The 23,749-nt window shown below is 47.3% G+C and overlaps 1 protein-coding gene and 1 pseudogene across 1 annotated transcript in view; one reads left to right on the top strand and one right to left on the bottom strand.

Moving 5' to 3' along the window:
- Window positions 1–23,749, top strand: part of macrod2 (mono-ADP ribosylhydrolase 2) — a 1,271,393-nt gene that overhangs the window by 737,115 nt on the left and 510,529 nt on the right. The window lies entirely within an intron of this gene.
- LOC129699906 (U2 spliceosomal RNA) lies at window positions 8,264–8,428 on the bottom strand (annotated as a pseudogene).

Genomic DNA, 23,749 nt, shown 5'->3' with positions numbered 1-23,749 from the left:
GCCTCGTCAAGCTGGAAAGGGTACAGAGAAGATTTACGAGGATGTTGCCAGGGCTAGAGGGTCTGAGCTATCGGGAGAGGTTGGGCTGGGAATCTACTCCTTGGAGCGCAGGAGGATGAGGGGCAATCTCGTAAAATGTATAAAATCATGAGAGGAATAGATCGGGCAGATGCACAGAGTCTCTTGCCCAGAGTAGGGGAATCGAGGACCAGAGGACATAGGTTCAAGTTGAAGGGGAAAAGATTTAATAGGAATCTGAGGGGTAACTTTTTCACACAAAGGGTGGTGGTGGGTGTATGGAACAAGCTGCCAGAGGAGGTAGTTGAGGCAGGGACTATCCCAGCATAAGAAACAGTTAGACAGGTACATGGATAGGACAAGTTTGGAGGGATATGGACCAAACTCGGGCAGATGGGACAAGTGTAGCTGGGACATGTTGGCCGGTGTGGGCAAGTTGGGTTGAAGGGCCTGTTTCCACACTGTATCACTCTTTGACTGTATGACTATGTTGAGTCTCGTTGTCTGTAACTTTTTGCACCTAGACCATAGTTATGTAGCAATGGCCTGTCTCCATTATCATTGTTGCCTTTTTTTTGCATATCTTTCATCCATTTGTTCCACATCTCTCTATACCACCATCTATATCTGCCGTTTCCCTCTTCCCCTGACTCCCAGTCTGAAGAAGGGTCTCCACCCGAAACGTCACCTGTTCCTCTCCTCCAGAGGCGCTGCCTGTCCCGGCTGAGTTACTCCGGCTTTTTTGTGTCTCGCCTTCGGTTTTGAAACCGGCGCCTGCAGTTCCCTCCCACTCACTTTGTCCTTGATTGGCTTGCCGCAGATCTATCGCTCACGAGATTGGAGTCGTGTTGCCGGGCGGAAAATGACAATGACAATATGCGAGGTAAATCACAGGCGGGAAACATGAGCAAGCTTCAGTGTTTATGATTAATAGAGATTACTCACAGCGTCTGAGAAAGGAAAAGGAGGCTATTTATTTGCGCCAATTTATTTGCAATTGGGATAATCTTTTCTGTTAACTTAATTAGAAGGGAAATTACATCTAACGGTCGCTCCATTCTGTGATCACAGCAGTCTAATTTGACGATAGCATATTTTTCATCTGGAGAACTGAGCTGCTTATTCTGTGCGGAGGCAGTGCATTCATTTCGCAGTAATTCGCGCGTCATTTAAGCAAAATAAGCGATGCGCGCATGGCGTGTATTACGCGCACACGGCGTGCATTACACACGCATGGTACGTGGTGACTTAGTGATGCGCGGTCTGCAGTGACGTGCGCGGCGCCCCCAGGATTTTGGGATTCGCAAATTCTTCGCGAGCCGCCTGCGTGACGCGCAAATGACGCCCCAAGTGGGACAGGCCCTTAACTCAGCGGCTTAGGCAGCATCTCTGGAGAAAGGAATAGCTGATGTTTCGGGTCGAGACCCTTCTTCAGAATGAGAGTCAGGGGAGAAAGAGATAGAGAGATACGAAAAGGTAAGGTGTGATCATGGGAGATCAAAGGGAAACGAGAAGCTTTTCCGCTGGCTCAGTCTGAAGAAGGGTCTCAACCCGAAACGTCACCTCTTCCTTTTCTCCAGAGATGCTGTCTGACCCGTTGAGTTACTCCAGCGTTTTGTATCTGTCTTCGGTTTAAACCAGCATCTGCAGTTCCTTCCTACACATTATGTTATCAATTGTCAAATATGGCAGAAAGAATATTAATAAACCTAAACCTAACGTAATGTTCCTGTGAAGCTCCCTGGAATATTTTACACCCTCCTGGTCTCTAAACAATGTGCAGTCATTATACATTATAGTGAACTATAGCAGTCGACAGTTCTATGTATAGGAGTACTCTTTGCATTCACCCAACCTATTTCCCTCGTTTCAGATTCAGATTCAGATTCAGATTCAATTTTAATTGTCATTGTCAGTGTACAGTACAGAGACAACGAAATGCATTTAGCATCTCCCTTGAAGAGCGACATAGCAAACGATTTGAATAAAAAATAAATAATAAGTGTCCGGGGGGGGGGTGATTGGCAGTCACCGAGGTACGTTGTTTAGTAGAGTGACAGCCGCCGGAAAGAAGCTGTTCCTCGACCTGCTGGTTCGGCAACGGAGAGACCTGTAGCGCCTCCCGGATGGTAGGAGGGTAAACAGTCCATGGTTGGGGTGAGAGCAGTCCTTGGCGATGCTGAGCGCCCTCCGCAGACAGCGCTTGCTTTGGACAGACTCAATGGAGGGGAGCGTGGGCTTTGCATTTTCACCACCCTCTGCAGTGCCTTCCGGTTGGAGACAGAGCAGTTGCCATACCATACTGTGATGCAGTTGGTAAGGATGCTCTCGATGGTGCAGCGGTAGAAGTTCACCAGGATCTGAGGAGACAGATGGACCTTCTTCAGTCTCCTCAGGAAGAAGAGACGCTGATGAGCCTTCTTGATCAGAGTAGAGGTATTGTGGGTCCAAGAGAGGTCATCGGAGATGTTGACTCCCAGGAACCTGAAGCTAGAAACACGTTCCACCTCCGTCCCGTTAATGTGGATGGGGGTGTGCGTGCCGCCTCTGGACTTCCTGAAGTCTACAATGAGCTCCTTGGTCTTCTTGGAGTTAAGGGCCAGGTTGTTGTCAGCGCACCATGCTGCTAAGTGCTGGACCTCCTCCCTGTAGGCCAGCTCATCGTTGTTGCTGATGAGGCCAATCACCGTTGTATCATCTGCATACTTGATGATGGTGTTAGTACCATGTACAGGTGTGCAGTCATAGGTGAAGAGGGAGTAGAGGAGGGGGCTCAGCACACAGCCCTGAGGAACGCCGGTGTTTCAGGGTGAGGGTTGAAGAGGTGTGCTTGTCTAACCTCACAGACTGGGGTCTGTTGGTTAGAAAGTCCAGTATCCAGTTGCAGAGGGAGGGGTCGATGCTCAGGTTACCGAGTTTGGTGATCAGTTTTGATGGAATAATGGTGTTGAATGCTGAGCTGTAATCGATGAACAGCATTCTTACATAAGTGTCTCTGTTGTCAAGGTGGGAGAGGGCGGAGTGAAGTGCCGTTGAGATGGCATCCTCCGTACTCCTGTTCTTGCGGTAGGCAAACTGATAGGGATCCAGTGTGGGGGGTAGGCAGCTTTTGAGGTGTGCCAGGACCAGCCTCTCGAAGCACTTGGTGATGATGGGGGTAAGTGCAACTGGGCGGAAGTCGTTGAGTGTTTTGGCACTGGCACGATGGAGGTGGTTTTAAGGCAAGTGGGGACAACTGCTTGGGCAAGTGACAGGTTGAAGATGTCGGTCCAGACGTCTGTCAGCTGCGCAGCACAGGCCCTGAGCACGCGCCCGGGGATGCCGTCAGGGCCAGCAGCCTTACGTGCATTAGTCCTACTCAGTGCCACGTACACGTCGTAGGGGGTGAGTGTGAGGGGTTGGTGATCGGCAGGTAGCACAGCCTTGATGGCTGTCTCTAGATTGTCCCTGTCGAAGCGGCCATAGAAGTGATTAAGCTCCTCAAGGAAGGAGGCGTCGCTGGATGTGGGGGTGATGTTGGAGGGTCTGTAGTCCGTGATGGCCTGGATGCCTTGCCACATGCGTCGGGGGTCGGAGTTGTTGTTGAAGTGCTCCTCAATCCTGAGCTTATGGCAGTGCTTGGCCTTCCTGATGCCCCTCTTCAGGTTAGCCCTGGATGAACTGTAGGCTCGAGCATCGCCTGACCTGAAAGCGGTGTCCCGTGCTTTCAGCAGTAGCCTGACCTCGCTGTTCATCCATGGCTTCTGATTCGGGTATATGGTCACCTGTTTGAGGGAGGTGACACTATTGATGGTGGAGTTTATAAAGTCCAGAACAGAGGATGTATAGGAATCAATGTCCGTGTGAGAGTCAAGGGTGGCCTGGGCTGCAAACGCCTTCCAGTCAGTGTTTCCAAAACACTGCTGAAGTGTGAAGTGTGAAACTTATACACCTCTATACCATCACCCCTCAGCCTCCTGTGCTCCTTGGAATGAAGTCCTAGCCTGCCCAGACTCTACCTTTAGCTTGGGCCCTCAAATGCTGCCAATGTCCTCGGGTTCAATGACATCCATCCAAGAATGCTGTTAAATGAATGAGGAGATTGTAATTCAATGCACTACCAGAGGACAAATGGTGTGCAGTCCACCACACATTTGTTTTTGGCAAGTCGTGCAGAATGAGGTCACCTCCGTTGCAGCAAGAGAGGTATTCAATTCATTCATTTTGAGTGAGTGTTGATTTATTCATGAATTGATTCACGCCTGGTGATTAGTTTCATTAATGGGTTTTCAATTCAGCAAAGCTATCGTATCTTCCTCAGTGTGAGTAAAAATAATCAGGAGATTAAACATCTTTCAGTGAAGCCTTAATCATTAAAACTACACCTCTGAGCTATTAGTGGGCTGTTCATATCAGGAACCTTTTCTTCCTTGCAGCGGGCAGCAGATATCCAGATGACTCTCTCCGAAAGGCTGGGAGATAATCCATAGCTGAGATGACTAGATCTTATATTAGATAAGGGTATCGATAATCATCGCGCAAATATTGAGCTATATCTACATGTTGTTGGAAGGAACTGCAGATGCTGGTTTAAACTGAAGATAGATGCATAATGCTGGAGTTACTCAGCAGGGCAGGCAGCATCTGTGGATAGAAGGAATAGGTGACGTTTTGGGTCGAGACCCTTTTTTCCTTGGCCTACCAATTTGACTGCATCTACAACTTGTTAAGCAATCACTCATATTCCCACCACTAGACTGCAGGTCATCCATATTCCCACACTTTTCCTTACTTGGACTCTGCCGGGGTGACCAAGTGGACACAAGGAACTGCAGATGCTGGTTTGCCAAAAAAAAAGACACAAAGTGCTGGAGTAACTCAGCGGGACAGGCAACATCTCCGGGGAGAAGGAATTGGTGATGTTTTAGGTCGAGACCCTTTATCAGATTGAGTGTCAGGGGAGAGGGAGTCTAGAGATATAGAAGGGTAAGGTGTGAAAACGATAGATCAAAGCAGATAGTCGTAAGGAAATGTAGAATGGTTTATTGTTAGCTGAGGGGAAGGTGACAAGGCGGCAAACAATCAGGAATATTTAATCAGGCAGATAGTAGAACTAGTCGGAGAACTAGGAATGGGGAGGGATGGAGAGAGGGAAAGCAAGGGTCACTTTAAGTTAGAGAAATCAATGTTCATATCACCAGGGTGTAAGCTGCCCAAGCGAAATATGAGGTGCTGTTCCTCCAATTTGCGTTGGGCCTCACTCTGACAGTGGAGGAGGCCCAGGACAGAAAGGTCAGTGTGGGAATGGCAGGGAGACTTAAAGAATTTAACCACCGTGAGATCACAATGGCAGACTGAGCAAAGGTGTTTTCTCCAGAGATGCTGCCTGTCCCGCTGAGTTACTCCAGCGTTTAGTGCCTATCTTCGGTGTAAACCAGCATCTGCAGTTCCTCCTTACACACTCCTTCACCTTGTAATGCGATCATGGTTGACCTGACTTTAACCCCAACTCCACCTTCCTGTCCATCCACATCCTCTGTGGAATTCTCTGCCACAGAAGGCAGTGGAGGCTAATTCACTGGACGTATTGAAGAGAGAGTTAGATTTAGCTCTTAGGGCTAACGGAATCAAGGGATATGGGGGGGGGGGGAAAGCAGGAACGGGGTACTGATTTTGGATGATGAGCCGTGATCATATTCAATGGCGGTGCTGGCTCAAAGGGCCGAATGGCCTCCTCTTGCACCTATGTTTCTTTCCTCCTATCACTTGATTATTAATAATAATAATAATAATACTTTATTTTGGACTCAAGGTCCAGACAAGGGACAAATTACATAAAACACATTGCATTTAAAAAACACCATCAAATACTTATAATATCTTATAAAAGCATCATAAATGATATACAAAAAACACAATACATGATTCAAAATCCAGAATAACCCATTTATTGACTATTTGAAGGGGTAGATTGGTTCAGCACAGGAACTTGTCTGAAACTCGAACTCAGGATTAGATGAAAAGTTTTTTTTAATTTTATTTTTTTATTTTTTATTTTTATTAGAAGTACGGTAAATTACAATACTACACAACACATATATCTTAATACATTTTTTGTACCGCTTCATTTTTTTTTGAGCTTTAAGAATAGATGAAAAGTTATACTTCATAATTTACGAACCTCTCTCCAATGTTGTATTATTAGTAAATTATTCCACTCTTCTTTATCATGTTTTTTTTTTCTTTCTTATTCTCTACCTATTAAAAAAAACTAGAAGCAGAGTCAATATACAACTGATAATATTAGCAATGTGTGACTGACTGATATACATGAAATGTTTTTATTATGATATGTACTTACTTCTAATAAAAATATTAATTAAAAAAAAAATCAAAAAAATCCAGAATAACGAAGAAAGATCAGAGTCCTACAATGAGACAGTGATACCAGTGTCTCCACAACTGGGATTCGTAGTACATTTTTAGTCATTTATCCTGCAAATGGATTTATACATAGAATTTCTTAGGATAGCTTCTAAAGTACTGACTCCTGCAGCTACAAACATGCTACTGGCACTACACCATCTAGGTTTCCTTAGCAGTGTTCTCATGGCATCATTATAGGCAACCTTTAGTCTCTGCAAACTTGTCTTTCCGTAGTTTCACCACAGGTGCGCAGTGTAGAGTGGTGTGCAGTATGCTCTAAACAGAGACATCTTCACCACATCTGTACATGCACCAAACTTACGCAAGAGGATATTCACCTGTACATACAGCATGCGCCGTTGCCTATAAATATCCTCATCATCTGTCAGTTGTTCTCTAATAAAATGCCCTAGATATTTTATCTTATTACAGACACTAAGATTATTATCAGACAATTTAACATCAGGAAATTTTAGACATTTATCCTCTTTGGTTCTACAGATCATAACAGCACTCTTACAAGCATTATATTTAATATCATGTTCCACACCATACACAGAACATCTAGTAAGGAGCTGCTGGAGACCAGCGCTAGATGGACTAAAGACCACAAGATCATCTGCATACATAATATGGTTCACTAAAATATTACCAATCATGCACCCAGTGTTACAGGCTTTCAATTGTTTGGACAGATCATCAATATAAAGATTAAAAAGGACTGGGGACAAAATTCTCCCTTGTCTAACACCATTGCTAACCCCAAATGGGGCTGAGACCCTATTGCCCCATTTGACTTGCATAGTCTGGTGGGCATACCGGCAAGCCAGAATCATTTAATGTATTTAAAGTCCGCTTTCATTGCCATTTTGTGCAAGAGGATTCCAAAGCCCCTCCACCCTTTGAACAGCAGGGTTTCGGAGTAACAAATGTCAATTCTGTTGTCCCGCTAATCTAATCAAATATCTCAAAGTGCCTCTCAAGAATGCTATAAAAGTGCATGACTGTCGGTGGCAGATCAATTGAAATCTCGAATCCTGAAGAGTCCAGAGTTGGAAGCATGTTCTGCTGGAGGTTATTACAGAGGGACAGGACATGCAGGGTATATAGGTCCCCAACTTGTATGTGTACAATTCATGACTACATTAAATCAAGCTGCCAATTAGTATCTGTCATTTAACATATTAATTTTCCCGCCATTTGAACTCCGCTCCATGCGGCCAGATAGATTCTTGATCAGTGCAAGTGTCTGGGGTTACGGGGAGAAGGCAGGAGAATGGGGTTAGGAAGGAGAGATGGATCAGCCATGATTGAATGGGCAGAGTAGACTTGATGGGCCGAATGGCCTCATTCTGCTCCTCTCACTTGAGAGCGGGCAGCAAGACGAGCAATGGACCTCATATTTGGCCTGGGTAGATTACACCCCAGCGGTATGAACATTGACTTCTCTAATTTCAGACAGCCCTTGCTTTCTCCCTCCTTCTCCTCCCCCTTCCCAGCTCTCCCACAAGTCCTACTGTCTCCGCCCACTTTCTATCTTTTTTTCCCGCCCCCCCCCCCCCCCCCCCCTACCCCCGACATCAGTCTGAAGAAGGGTCTCGACCCGAAAAATCACCCATTCAATAGACAATAGGCAACAGGTGCAGGAGTAGGCCATTCGGCCCTTCGAGCCAGCACCGCCATTCAATGAGATCAGGGCTGATCATCCCCAATCAGTACCCCGTTCCTGCCTTCTCCCCATATCCCCTGACTCCGCTATCTTTAAGAGCCCTATCTAGCTCTCTCTTGAAAGTATCCGGAGAACCTGCCTCCACTGAGGCAGAGAATTCCACAGACAAAAAAAAAATATTCCATTCCGAGAGGCTCTGCAAGACCAGGTCGATGCATGTAGTGGACGGAGCAAGCCCCTATTCCATCTCTTTGTTCCAAAAATCAATTTAATATATGGTCCCTAGATAAGGGACGTGTATAAGATATTAAACTGATATTCCTTCTCTCCAGAGATTCTGCCCAACCCGCTGAGTTACCACAGCATTTTGTGCCTACCTTCGATTTGTGGAATTCTGTGGAATTCTCTGCCTCAGAGGGCGGTGGAGGCCGGTTCTCTGGATACTTTCAAGAGAGAGCAAGATAGGGCTCTTAAAGATAGCGGAGTCAGGGGATATGGGGAGAAGGCAGGAACGGGGTACTGATTGGGCATGATCAGCCATGATCACATTGAATGGCAGTGCTGGCTCGAAGGGCCGAATGGCCTACTCCTGCACCTATTGTCTATTGTCTATTTAAACCAGCATCTGCAGTTCTTTCTTACACACACTATCCACGAACCATCTTAAACGTCGGGATGGTCCCAGCCTCGACTATCTGCAGTTCTCTCTAACACGACCAGTGGATCTGGTTGGCTTGGGCATGGTGAACAGGGTAGAGAGGTGGGTTGAAGTGTTGTGAAGCTGAAGCCAAGATGAGTGTGAAGCTGATCTGACAGGCAGTGCAGTTGCTGTCGGGAGGAGGTTTGATCAATGCTCAAAGCATCTCCGCTGAGCAGAATGCGATTGAAATGAGACAGCGAAGTGTTTTATCCGTGCTGCACCAACTGCAGACTGGATTAGCCATTCCAGCAGGCAGTCAATCCAGAATGTTTTTGAAAGCTCTTCAGTAGTACACAGCTTGCAATTGCTTTGGGAATAATCATTGGGAAGCAGAGAAAGTACTGTGTGATTGATGGTCTGATGTCTGTTCACTTGGGCCTGTGTACACTTTGGTCTGTACTGCTGGGATTAGGAAATTGGCACATGCATTCCTGGTGGTTAGATTCTACCCCTACCTACCTTAGTGGTGGCTGCATGGGTGGGCAGCTGCATTTAAACAGGCTGGCGACCTGCTAGGAATGCTGAGTTCACTATGTGGAACGAGGCTGTCTTGGGCTTTAACTATTGGTAAGGTGGCACGGTGGCGCAGTGGTAGAGTTGCAGCCTCACTGCGCTTGCAGCTCCGGAGAGTCTGTGGAATTCTCTGCCACAGAGGGCGGTGGAGGCTGGTTCTCTGGATGCTTTCAAGAGAGAGCTAGATAGGGCTCTAAAAAATAGTGGAGTCAGGGGATATGGGGAGAAGGCAGGAACGGGGTACTGATTGGGGATGATCAGCCATAATCACATTGAATGGCGGTGCAGGCTCGAAGGGCCGAATGGCCTACTCCTGCACCTATTGTCTATTGTATATTGTCTAGATCCTGACTACGGGTGCTTCTCTGTACGTTCTCCCCGTGACCTGCGCGGGTTTTCTCCGAGATCTTTGGTTTCCTGCCACGCTCCAAAGGCGTACGGGTTTGTAGGTTAATTGGATTGGTGCAAATGTAAATTGTCCCTAGCGTGTGTAGGGTGGTGTTAGTGTGCGGGGATCGTTGGTCGGCGCGGGCTCGGTGGGCCGAAGGGCCTGTTTTCGCACTGTGTCTCCAAACTAAACTCTACTAAGCTAAGCAGCGTGGAGCTTCCTGCAAGGCGAAAACAGCAGGAGAAGGACAGAGAAATGGGACGAGACTGTAAAGTGATAACTTCAAAGAGTTTCGAGAGACAGCGCGGAAACAGGACGTGTGGCCCACCGAGTCCGCGTCGACCAGCGATCACCACCTATACCAGCGCTGTCCTACACACACTGGGGACGATTTACAATTTTACCAAATCCCATTAACTCGCAAACCTCTACGTCTTTGGAGCGTGGGAGGAAACCGGAGCTCCCGGAGAAAACCCACGCAGGTCACAGGGTGAACGTAAATACTCCGTACAGACAGCGCCCGTCGTCAGGATCGAGTCCGTGTCTCTGGCGCTGTGAGGCAGCAGCTCTACCGCTGCGCCACTGTGCCGCCCATTATTTTTAATGCTCTCGGGTACTTTGACTTTGTTGGTTTTATATTGATGGAGAAAAAATGGACTGTACGATTTTACCGGGATGTTTCATTTCACTTCACCTCGGTACATGTGATTACTGATTTACCGTTTGGCGGCACGACGGCGCTGCAGTTAGAGCTGCTGCCGAACAAAGCCAGAGACCCAAGATTTGATCCTGACCACGGGTGCTGTCAGTGTGGAGTTTGCACGTTCTCCCCGTGACTGCGCGGGTTTCCTCCCGCATGCCAAAGATGTGCAGGTTTGTAGTTCAATTGGCGTTCTGTAAATTTCCCCCTCGGGTGTAGGAATTAGATGAGATAGTGGGACAACACAAACTAGTGTGAACGGGTGATCAATGTTCAGCATGGACTAAGTGGGCCAAAGGGCCTCTTTCCACCCTGTATCTCTCATAAAGTAACTTTATTGGGGAGCACGAGGGTTTAGAGCTCACAGTATATAACATACTTTGTACCTTGTACCTTCTGAAGGGTCCACCAGGGACTATATTGAAAGTTGGACAGTTTTGTACTGGACAATTAAAAAAAAAACATTTATCGTCAATTAACCTACAGGCCTGTATGTCTTTGGAATGTGGGAGGAAACCGAAGATAGAAACATAGAAACATAGAAAATAGATGCAGGAGGAGGCCATTCGGCCCTTCGAGCCAGCACCGCCATTCATTGTGATCATGGCTGATCGTCCCCAATCAATAACCCGTGCCTGCCTTCTCCCCCATATCCCCTGATTCCACTAGCCCCTAGAGCTCTATCTAACTCTCTCTTAAATCCATCCAGTCACTTGGCCTCCACTGCCCTCTGTGGCAGGGAATTCCACAAATTCACAACTCTCTGGGTGTAAAATGTTTTTTTCTCACCTCAGTCTTAAATGGCCTCCCCTTTATTCTAAGACTGTGTGGCCCCTGGTTCTGGACTCGCCCAGCATTGGGAACATTTTCCCTGCATCTAGCTTGTCTAGTCCTTTCTCGGAGATCTCGGAGAAAACCCACGCGGGTCACGGGGAGAACGTACAAACCCCGTACAGACGGCGCCCGTAGTCGGGATCGAACCCGCTTCTCCGGAGCTGCGTTTTTGCTGTTAGGCAGCAACTCTACCGCTGCGCCATTGTGCCCGAGGTTTGGACATTTTTTGGAATCTAAATATGGGTTCTTCAAAGAAAGGCAAGATGCCAGACTTCATTAAACTGTCGTAGCAGCTGTGTTGGTTTAATAATGCCTGTCGGCTAAGCAGACTTTAATAAGTGCAAGGTTCAGTATTTTACCTGCTGTCTCCTCGTTTGATAATGTCGCTGTGAAGTTAATCCACATTAAGAGCACGATATATTCCGAGTTCTTGCCCATTCTTGCCCAAAGGACTGACATTTGACCAGAGCGGGAAAAAAAAGAGATAGGAACACTTAGCAGGCAGAAACCCTTTGTGGAAAGAGAAACAAAATGAAGGTAGACAAAAGTGCTGGAGAAACTCAGCGGGTGCAGCAGCATCTATGGAGCGAAGGAAATAGGCAATGTTTCGGGGCGAAACCCTTTGGGGATGATCATGGCTGATCATCCCCAATCAGTACCCCGTTCCTGCCTTCTCCCCATATCCCCTGACTCCACTATTTTCAACATATAAACATAGAAACATAGAAAATAGGTGCAGGAGTAGCCTGCACCGCCATTCAATATGATCATGGCTGATCATCCAACTCAGTATCCTGTACCTACCTTCTCTCCACACCCCCTGATCCCTTTAGCCACAAGGGCCACATCTAACTCCCTCTTAAATATAGCCAATGAACTGGCCTCAACTACCTTCTGTGGCAGAGAATTCCACAGATTCACCACTCTCTGTGTGAAAAGGTTTTTCTCATCTCGGTCCTAAGAGACTTCCCCCTTATCCTTAAGCTGTGACCCCTAGTTCTGGACTTCCCCAACATCGGGAACAATCTTCCTGCATCTAGCCTGTCCAATCCCTTAAGAATTTTGTACGTCTCTATAAGATCCCTCCTCAATCTTCTAAATTCTAGCGAGTACAAGCCGAGTCTATCCAGTCTTTCTTCATATGAAAGTCCTGACATCCTAAGAATCAGTCTGGTGAACCTTCTCTGTACTCCCTCTATGGCAAGATGCCTTTCCTCAGATTTGTAGACCAAAACTGTATGCAATATTCCAGGTGTGGTCTCACCAAGACCCTGTACAACTGCAGTAGAACCTCCCTGCTCCTATACTCAAATCCTCTTGCTATGAATGCCAACATACCATTCGCTTTCTTCACTGCCTTCAACTTCAACTGACTTCAAGAGCCCTTGAAGACTCCATTGAAGGAACAGTACAGCGGAGGAACAGGCCCTTCGGCTGTGCCGAAAATGATGCCAAGAAAAAAAGGGTCTCGACCCGAAACGCCACCCATTCCCTCTCTCCAGAGATGCTGCCTGTCCCGCTGAGTTACTCCAGCTTTTCCTGTCATCACTGCAGCTTTCCAGCATCTGTAGTATTTTGAGTTTGATTTCCACTTGATGAGGTGGATGGTAAAATTGGTCATAAAAGAGGACATCAGAATATACTATCATTCCCTCGACAAGAGAAATATTATTTCTGAAGAAGGGTCTCGACCCGAAACGTCGCCTATTCTGTCTCTCCAGAGATGCTGCCTGACCCGCTGAGTTGATTGGATGATCAGCCATGATCACATTGAATGGCGGTGCAGGCTCGAAGGGCCGAATGGCCTACTCCTGCACCTATTGTCTACGTTTCTATGTTACTGCTGCAGTTTGAGTCTATCTTCGGTTAAACCCACACAATCTTATTTTGAAGATCTTTTGTGAGCGGGAGAGAGTGCACACAGTATATTTGGTGGATCTCAACGATAATAATCACAGGATTATACTAATCTTGACAATTTTTCATTAATGGCGCACCGTGTTTTTAAATCGGATCCCCAAGTGTTGCCAGAGCTGCGCGGCACAACTAATATGTCTGTAACCGTTCCCATGGCGACCGAGTTTTCAAAAAAATGGAATTGGAGATTGATCAGAACCATTTTAATATTCTCCAAATTTAATGAGGACATGAAACGCATATATTAAAGGCGGACTATTTTCCCGTCGCAGTCCCGTGTGCGTTTGCTTCAATCTGTAATTTTAAAACTCAGCTGGCGAAGGCAGCGAATATCTGTGGCACACAAAGCAGTTTGATCCCCACCATCTGCACAGTGTTAGCTGCCCATCGGAGGATCAGTAGACATAGAAACATAGAAACATAGAAATTAGGTGCAGGAGTAGGCCATTCGGCCCTTCGAGCCTGCACCGCCATTCAATATGATCATGGCTGATCATCCAACTCAGTATCCCGTACCTGCCTTCTCTCCATACCCCCTGATCCCCTTAGCCACAAGGGCCACATCTAACTCCCTCTTAAATATAGCCAATGAACTGGCCTCAACTACCCTCTGTGGCAGAGAGTTCCAGAGATTCACCACTCTCTGTGTGAAAAAAAGTTTCTTCTCATCTCGGTTTTTAAAGGATTTCCCCTTTATCCTTAAGCTGTGACCCCTTGTCCTGGACTTCCCTAACATCGGGAACAATCTTCCTGCATCTAGCCTGTCCAACCCCTTAAGAATTTTGTAAGTTTCTATAAGATCCCCTCTCAATCTCCTAAATGCTAGAGAGTATAAACCAAGTCTATCCAGTCTTTCTTCATAAGACAGTCCTGACATCCCAGGAATCAGTCTGGTGAACCGTCTCTGCACTCCCTCTATGGCAATAATGTCCTTCCTCAGATTTGGAGACCAAAACTGTACGCAATACTCCAGGTGTGGTCTCACCAAGACCCTGTACAACTGCAGTAGAACCTCCCTGCTCCTATACTCAAATCCTTTTGCAATGAAATCTAACATACCATTCGCTTTCTTTACTGCCTGCTGCACCTGCATGCCTACCTTCAATGACTGGTGTACCATGTAAGACGGTGTATTACAGCAGATCGTTCTGCCCTCGTATCAGCCAGGTGAAAGCGAACAATGCGCAGCAATAGACAATAGACAATAGGTGCAGGAGTAGGCCATTCGGCCCTTCGAGCCAGCACCGCCATTCAATGTGATCATGGCTGATCATCCCCAATCAGTACCCCGTTCCTGCCTTCTCCACATATCCCCTGACTCCGCTATTTTTTAGAGCCCTATCTAGCTCTCTCTTGAAAGCATCCAGAGAACCTGCCTCCACCGCCCTCTGAGGCAGAGAATTCCACAGACTCACCACTCTCTGTGAGAAAAAGTGTTTCCTCATCTCCGTTCTAAATGGCTTACCCCTTATTCTTAAACTGTGGCCCCTGGTTCTGGACTCCCCCAACACTGGGAACATGTTTCCTGCCTCTAGCGTGTCCAAGCCCTTAACAATCTTATATGTTTCAATGAGATGCCCTCTCATCCTTCTAAACTCCAGAGTGTACAAGCCCAGCTGCTCCATTCTCTTTTGTTGCGTGCTATCCAGTTAGCGGAAAGACAATACACGATTACAATCGAGCCGTTTACATCGCCCAGATACATGATCAGAGAGTAACATTCAGCCTTAGGAAACGGCAGCAAAGTCCGATCGAGGATCTCTTTCAGATAACGCAATGCGATCTGTAATGTTGACCTGGACAGTCAGGTATATTCACAGGGTGGCTCCTCATCTGGAAGGTAGCACCTTCAATAAACCAGCAATTTCTCAACACTGCATTGATTTTGTGCCCAAGTGCCAGCCACGTCTCCGAGAAGATGTTATTACCGCTGAGTCAAAAGGCCACGGGTTGCAATCAAACTCCAGACCTCAGCACAGCAGCCACTCCAGCGCAGTACTGAGGTGGGGCTTGTGGACGACCCATCTACCTCATCAGACCACTTGTAAAATCACGGGGCAGTATTTGAGGAAGGCCCAGGGGAGTTCCCCTCACCGGCTCTTGTCTATCAGTCAATGTCGTTAAAATTAATTCATCCCTTCATCAAATGGATGCCGTTTCCACCCATTGTACAACATCTGATTGAAACGTATAAGATTATTAAGGGTTTGGAGGCGCTAGAGGCAGGAAACATGTTCCCCATGTTGGGGGGGTCCAGAACCAGGGGCCACAGTTTAAGAATGGGGCAGTCCCTTTAGAACAGGAGATTAAGGGGGGATCTTATAGAAACTTACAAAATTCTTAAGGGGTTGGTCAGGCTAGATGCAGGAAGATTGTTCCCGATGTTGGGGAAGTCCAGAACAAGGGGTCACAGTTTAAGGATAAGGGGGAAATCCTTTAGGACCGAGATGAGAAAAACATTTTTCACACAGAGAGTGGTGAATCTGTGGAACTCTGCCACAGAAGGTAGTTGAGGCTGTATTTAAGAGGGAGTTAGATGTGGCCCTTGTGGCTAAAGGGATCAGGGGGTATGGAGAGAAGGCAGATACAGGATGTTGAGTTGGATGATCAGCCATGATCATATTGAATGGTGGTGCAGGCTCGAAGGGCCGAATGGCCTACTCCTGCACCTATTTTCTATGTTTCTATAAGGAAACACTTTTTCACACAGAGAGTGGTGAATGTGTGGAATTCCCTGCCTCAGTGGGCGGTGGAGGCCAGTTCTCTGGATACTTCCAAGGGAGAGCTAGATAGGGCTCTTAAAGATAATGGAGTCAGGGGATATGTGGGGAAGGCAGGAACTGATTGGGGATGATCAGCCATGATCACATTGAATGGCGGTGCTGGCTCGATGGGCCGAATGGCCTACTCCTGCACCTATTGTCTATTGTTTATTGTCTAACATAAGAACTGAGCAACGTGTGATCTAACTCAAGGTGTGAACGGACCAAAGATAGATGACAAAATGCTGGAGTAACTCAGCGGGTCAGGCAGCATCTTTGGAGAGAATGAATCGGTGACGTTTCGGGTCGAGTCCCTTCTTAAGACTGAGAGTCGAGGAGAGGGTGACCAGAAATATGGATGGGTAAGGCATGAAAATGACAAACGAAATGGTAGATCAAGTGAATGGATCACTTTTGTTGCTTTTTCAAGCGTTTCAAGAGCACTAAAAAAGACACCAAGTGCCGGAGTAACATAGCCTTAAGGGCCTGTCCCACTTTCACAACCTAATTCACGACCTCTGCCGAGTTTGCCCTTAATAATAATAATAATACATTTTATTTATGGGCGCCTTTCAAGAGTCTCAAGGACACCTTACAAAAATTTAGCAAGTAGAGGAAAACATGCAAGCGGAATGAAATAAATAGTAGAGACATGACTAGTACACAAAGTAAAGACAGAATTCAATTCAAAACACAATATGAGGCAATTAATGCACAGATGAAAAGGGAGGGGGACGTGGAGCTAAGGATAGGCAGAGGTGAAGAGATGGGTCTTGAGGCGGGACTGGAAGATGGTGAGGGACACGGAATTGTGGATCAGTTGGGAGAGGGAGTTCCAGAGCCTGGGAGCTGCCCTGGAGAAGGCTCTGTCCCCAAAACTGCGGAGGTTGGACTTGTGGATGGAGAGGAGACCGGCTGATGTGGATCTGAGGGACCATGAGGGTTGGTAGGGGGAGAGGAGGTCAGTGAGATATGGGGGGGGGCAGATGGCGGAGGGCTTTGTAGGTGAGGACCCGGATTTTGTAGGTGATCCGGTGGGAGATGGGAAGCCAGTGAAGTTGTTTGAGGACTGGAGTGATGTGAAGCCAGGATTTGGTGTGGGTGATGAGTCGGGCAATTGAATCATACTCGCAACATGGTCGTCACGAGGTCGTTGGAGGTTGTAGGTAGCGGGCCGCGATGCTAATCGTAGGTACTCGTAGCATCTAGTAGGTCGGGGCGTTTTTTCTAGCCTGGTGTTAAATGTCCACGAGTAATAAAGGTCGTGAATTAGGTCGTGAAAGTGGGACAGGCCTGTTATTCGTTGAGTTACTCCAGCACTTTGTGTGTTTTTTTTGTAAGGCAGCATCTGCAGTTCCTGTGTAAGGCAGCATCTGAGCAACACTGACCATTGAAAGAACTGGACACAAAACGCAGGACCCTCCTTCAGGCTGATAGACGATCTTTCGGGTTGAGACCCTTCCTCAGACGGGATCTGCTGTTAACTTTAAACGGGCAAAGTTTCCTTTACTTTGGAGACACAGCGCCCTCTGAGCCACCCAGTCCACGCCGACCAGCGATCACCCCGCACACTAGCACTATCCTACACACACTAGGGACAATTTACAATTTTTACCGGAGCCAATTAACCGACAAAAGGGGAGGCCATTTAAGACTGAGGTAAGAAAAAACGTTTTCTCCAAGAGAATTGTGAATTTGTGGAATTCCCTGCCACAGAGGCTAGTGGAGGCCAAATCACTGGATGGATTTAAGAGAGAATTAGATAGAGCTCCAGGGGCTAGTGGAATCAAGGGATATGGGGAGAAGGCAGGCACGGGTTATTGATAGGGGACGATCAGCCATGATCACAATGAATGGCGGTGCTGGCTCGAAGGGCCGAATGGCCTCCTCCTGCACCTATTTTCTATGTTTCTATGACAAATCTGTACATAGTTTGGAATGTGGCAGGAAGCCGGATCAGCCGGAGGAGACCCACGTGAGAACGTGCAAACTCCACACAGGCAGCATCCGAGGCCAGGATCGAACCCGGCCGGGTCTCTGACGCTGTGAGGCAGCAACTCTACCAGCTGCACCCCTGTCCACATGCACTTGATTGAGGCCACGTACATTAGCTTGGGTAGATTGCCTTTCTTTTCCCGGGCATCTATTATTATTCGATGTGTTTTGTGGCAGCTTTAAAATATCTATTTAATGAATATTTAATAATTTTAAAAAAAAGAACATTACATGGTAGTCTTTCTGTTTAAATGGATTGTGGATCTGCAGATTAAAAATCAATCTTCAGATGCTCCAAGGCTTTCAACTACTTTTAGTCGAATCTCATTTTGGAACCTCTGGAGAACCCAGTGGATAACGACAAGCCAAAATGCAAAAATCTGATTCCTGTGGGTTTTAGATGGGAATTAGCAGAATTCCCTTCAACCTTGGGACTGACGTGAAGAACAATGAGGACCCAGCGTGGGGGACAATAGACAATAGACAATAGGTGCAGGAGGAGGCCATTCGGCCCTTCGAGCCAGCACCGCCATTCAATGTGAACATGGCTGATCATCCCCAATCAGTACCCCGTTCCTGCCTTCTCCCCATATCCCCTGACTCCGCTATCTTTAAGAGCCCTATCTAGCTCTCTCTTGAAAGCATCCAGAGAACCGGCCTCCACCGCCCTCTGAGGCAGAGAAACGCAGCAGGTGCAGCACCTGACCTCCCGGTCGCTCAGCACTTCAACTTCCCCTCCTATTCAAGTCAAGTCAAGTCAAGTTTATTTGTCACGTACACATACGAGATGTGCAGTGAAATGAAAGTGGCAATGCTCACGGAACAACAAAACAACCAAACAAATTATAAACACAATCATAACACACATATTATTTTACATAATAAATAATAGAAGGAAAAACGTTCTGTACAGTTAGTCCCTGGTGAGAAAGGCGTTTACAGTCCGAATTGCCTCTGGGAAGAAACTCCTTCTCAACCTCTCCGTTCTCACTGCATGGCAACGGAGGCGTTTGCCTGACCGTAGCGGCTGGAACAGTCCGTTGCAGGGGTGGAAGAGGTCTCTCATGATTTTGTTTGCTCTGGAGTTGCACCTCCTGTTGTATAGTTCCTGCAGGGGGGGTGAGTGAAGTTCCCATAGTGCGTTCGGCCGCTTGGGGAGTCTGCATCCTGGTGGCATGAACATTGAATTCTCACAATTCTGCTTTCCCTTGCTGTCTCCTCCCCTTCCCATCTCTCCCTAAGCCCTCGGGCTCCTCCTCCTCCTCCTCCTTTTACCTTTCTTCTCCCCCCCCCCCCCCCCCCCCCCCCCCACCCCCCATCGGTCTGAAGAAGGGTTTAGGCCCGGAACTTTGCCGATCTCCTTCGCTCTGCGGAGTCAGGGGATATGGGGAGAAGGCAGTACTGGCCTACTCCTGCACCTATTGTCTATTGTGTAGTTACGTGTACCTTGTGTGTTGTGACTGTGGGCAGACCAATTTCCCTCCGGGGATGAATAAAGTTCTGTCGTATCGTATCGTGTCAGGATTTGCAACTGCATTCGTACTGATGAGGCAAAAGACCGGTTCTCCGCGACGGGAGGACAAACCTATTTTAACATTCGTAGTTTGTCGCTTTTTCCTGCCAAAGTGTCTATTGCTGAAACCTCATACAAGCCTTCATTGACTGTAGACTCTACTCTAGACTTGCGGATCCAGTCCCTTTGACCCACTGAGTCTGCGCTGACCAACGATCACCCCGTGCACTAACACGGGCAGTCACGCTGGCGCAGCGGTAGAGTCGCTGCCTTACAGCGAATACAGCGCCGGGTTCGATCCCGACTACGGGTGCTGTCTGTACGGAGTTTGCACGTTCTCCCCGTGACCTCTGTATTCTTTGTTTCTCCCCGTGACCTCTATATTTCTCTTATAGAAACTTCCAAAATTCTTAAGGGGTTGGACAGGCTAGATGCAGGAAGATTGTTCCCGATGTTGGGGAAGTCCAGGACAAGGGGTCACAGCTCAAAGGATAAGGGGGAAATCCTTTAAAACCGAGATGAGGAGAACTTTTTTCACACAGAGAGTGGTGAATCTCTGGAACTCTCTGCCGCAGAGGGTAGTTGAGGCCAGTTCATTGGCTATATTTAAGAGGGAGTTAGATGTGGCCCTTGTGGCTAAGGGGATCAGGGGGTATGGAGAGAAGGCAGGTACGGGATACTGAGTTGGATGATCAGCCATGATCATATTGAATGGCGGTGCAGGCTCGAAGGGCCGAATGGCCTACTCCTGCACCTAATTTCTATGTTTCTATGACCTGCGTGGGTTTTCTCCGAGATCTTAGGTTTCCTCCCACAGTCCAAACACGTACAGGTTTGTAGGTTAATTGGCTTGGTGTAAATGTAAAAATTGTCCCTAGTGGGTGTAGGATGGTGTTAGTGTGCGGTGATCGCTGGTCGGCACGGACCCGGTGGGCCGAGAGGGGGCCTGTTTCCGCGCTGTGTATGGATGATCGATGGTTGACGTGGACTCAGTGGGCTGGAGGGACAGTTTCCATTATGTATCTCTAAACTAAACTAAGCTGAACTATAAGTTCGATCTGCCTTAAATTGAACTCAAACTGTGACAACAAGCAACTGCGGACACCAAGATTTCCTTTACCAAGGAAAGCCTCAAAATCTAACCAGAGCAGGTGAATCGAGAACCGCAGGACACAGGTTTAAGGTGAAGGGGGAAAGATTTAATAGGAACCTGAGGGGCAACCTTTCCACACAAAGGGTGGTAGGTTTATGGAACAAACTGCCAGAGGAGGTAGTTGAGGCTGGGACTATCACAATATTTCAAATACATTTCGACAGGTACATGGATAGGATAGGTTTAGAGGGATATGGGCCAAACACAAGCAGGAGAGACTAGTGTAGATGGGGCATGTTGGTCGTGGTGGGCAAGTTCAAAGGTATCAAAGGTATTTTATTAGTCACATTCACATACACCGAGGTGTAATGAAGTGAAAAGCTTTTTGCCATTTTGCAGCACACAAAAAAAAGAATACAGACATAACATTAATAAGAGTTTTAAACATAAAGAACATTCCCCCACAATTGTTCCCATTATGAGGGAAGGCACAAAGTCCAGTCCCCAACCCCAGTTCACCCATAGTTTTAAGAGGGAACTGCAGATGCTGGAGAATCGAAGGTTACACAGAAAAGCTGGAGAAACTCAGCGGGTGCAGCAGCATCTATGGAGCGAAGGAAATAGGCAACGTTTCGGGCCGAAACCCTTCTTCAGACAGTCTGAAGAAGGGTTTCGGCCCGAAACGTTGCCTATTTCCTTCGCTCCATAGATGCTGCTGCACCCGCTGAGTTTCTCCAGCTTTTCTGTGTAACCCCCAGTTCACCCATAGTCGGGCCTATTGAGGCCTCCACAGTTGCCTCTACGGAGGCCCGATGTTCCAGGCCGTTCTCACAGGGTGATGTTGCTCCGGCGTCGGGAGAGTCCTCCCAGCGGCCTGGGAACCCTGGAACGGCCGCTTCCTTACCGGAGACCGCGGCTTCCGAAGCCGACAGGGCCGCGCCGGTTGGAGCTCCACAACTGGCGATCTCATCGAGAGATCCCAGGCTCCCGATGTTTAAGTTCAGCGCCGCCGCCCGCAGCTGGTCGCTCCCACAGTCCCGCAGCTCCGCGATGTTTTCCTCAGCGGTCTCAGCTCACACGGAACTCCAGCGCGGCGACCCAGGCAAGGCATCGCCCGCTCCGCTCCGCGATAGCGCTCCAGCGCTGTGCCGCCGCCGAAGCCGAGGTTCTGGGCGGTCCCTGACAGGAAACGCCGCTCCAGGCCCGCTGGTAGGCCGTGAGGACGGGTCGAAGCTGTAGCCCGGAGAAAGGCCGCCTCTCCGACCAGATAGGGACCCTGAAAGGTAGTTTGTCCCTCCCCACCCACCCCCCACATAAAAAAAACTAGACCTCCGAACAAAACACTTAACAAACTAAAATAAAAAATAAAAAGATGAAGAGACAGGCAGCTGCTAGCTGGGCAACCGTGCACAGGACAGCGCCCTGTTGGGCCGAAGGGCCTGTTTCCACCCAGTATCACCCTTTGACTGTAAGTGCTGGTGTAACTCAGCGGGTCAGGCAGCATCCCTGGAGAAGATGGATAGATTACATTTTGATACTGAAGAAGGACCCCAACCCAAAGCGTCACCTATGCATGTTAGAGTCATATATGCACGTTAGAGACACATATGCATGTTAGAGTCATATATGCATTTTAGCATCACCTATGCATGTTAGAGTCACATATGCGTGTTAGAGACATATGCATGTTAGAGACAGATGCATGTTAAAGACACATATGCATGTTAGAGTCACATATGCATGTTAGAGACACATATGCATGTTAGAGACACCTATGCATGTTAGAGACACATATGTATGTTAGAGTCACATATGCATGTTAGTCACATATGCATGTTAGAGTCACCTATGCATGTTAGAGACACATATGCATGTTAGAGACACATATGCATGTTAGAGACACATATGCATGTTAGAGACACGTATGCATGTTAGAGTCACCTATGCATGTTAGTCATATATGCATGTTAGCCACCTATGCATGTTAGAGACACATATGCATGTTAGAGTCGCCTATGCATGTTAGAGACACATATGCATGTTAGAGTCACATATGCATGTTAGAGTTACATATGCATGTTAGAGACACATATGCATGTTAGAGACACATATGCATGTTAGAGTTACATATGCATGTTAGAGACACATATGCATGTTAGAGACACATATGCATGTTAGAGACACATATGCATGTTAGCATCCCCTATGCATGTTCTCCAGGGATGTTGAAGATAGACTGAGCCTGAAGAAGGGTCTCGACCCGAAACGTCACCCATTCCTTCTCCCCAGAGATGCTGCCTGTCCCGCTGAGTTCCTCCAGCACTTTATGTCTTAAATTGAGCTCAGCTGAGCTTGGAAGATGATAGGAAGTTAATAGAACTACGCTCCCTTGCACAAACAGTTTGCGGCGAGATAATTAACCAACGATGAAAGCCTTTTCTGATCCGATCTTATTAATTACATTTAATGAATATGTAAAACCAGTGGAGTGACAACTTTATCACCCCATTATTCATACAGTGAGAGAAGACACAGTCAGTACAGGTATTAGATATACGTTAATATGTTTCTGCAGGCTATTAATCGATGGCACACTTTAATTAGTGTCTAATCTGATATATTATCTATTGTAACATTGATGGGACTTATCAAATATCACAAGTGCCTACCAACACCCTTTTCCTGGGCAGTTTGCAATTGATTGCCTGATTGAAATGTTCACTGTCTGACATGATGATTTCTCTAAAGTGAGAATATATTTGCAGCAGTTCCTAGAAATAGCAAACCAGAACTTTTGTAGACACAAAAGAAAATGCAGATGCTGCTTTACAAAAAAAGGACACAAAGTGCTGGAGTAACTCAGCAGGTCAGGCAGCATCTGTGGAGAACATGGATAGGTGACGTTTCACAGAGTGCTGGAGTAACTCAGCAGGTCAGGCAGCATCTGTGGAGAACATGGATAGGTGACGTTTCACAGAGTGCTGGAGTAACTCAGCGGGTCAGGCAGCATCTGTGGAGAACATGGATAGGTGACGTTTCACAGAGTGCTGGAGTAACTCAGCGGGTCAGGCAGCATCTGTGGAGAACATGGATAGGTGACGTTTCACAGAGTGCTGGAGTAACTCAGCGAGTCAGGCAGCATCTGTGGAGAACATGGATAGGCGACGTTTTGGATCAGAATGTGTTGGAAGGAACTGCAAATGCTGGTTTAAACCGAAGATAGACACAAAATGCTGGAGTAA

This window comes from Leucoraja erinacea, chromosome 8, assembly GCF_028641065.1.
Source record: "Leucoraja erinacea ecotype New England chromosome 8, Leri_hhj_1, whole genome shotgun sequence".
NCBI classification, from domain to species: Eukaryota; Metazoa; Chordata; class Chondrichthyes; order Rajiformes; family Rajidae; genus Leucoraja; species Leucoraja erinaceus.
Note: the sequence above shows the minus strand (reverse complement) of the source record. Positions and strands in the feature narration are given on the sequence as shown.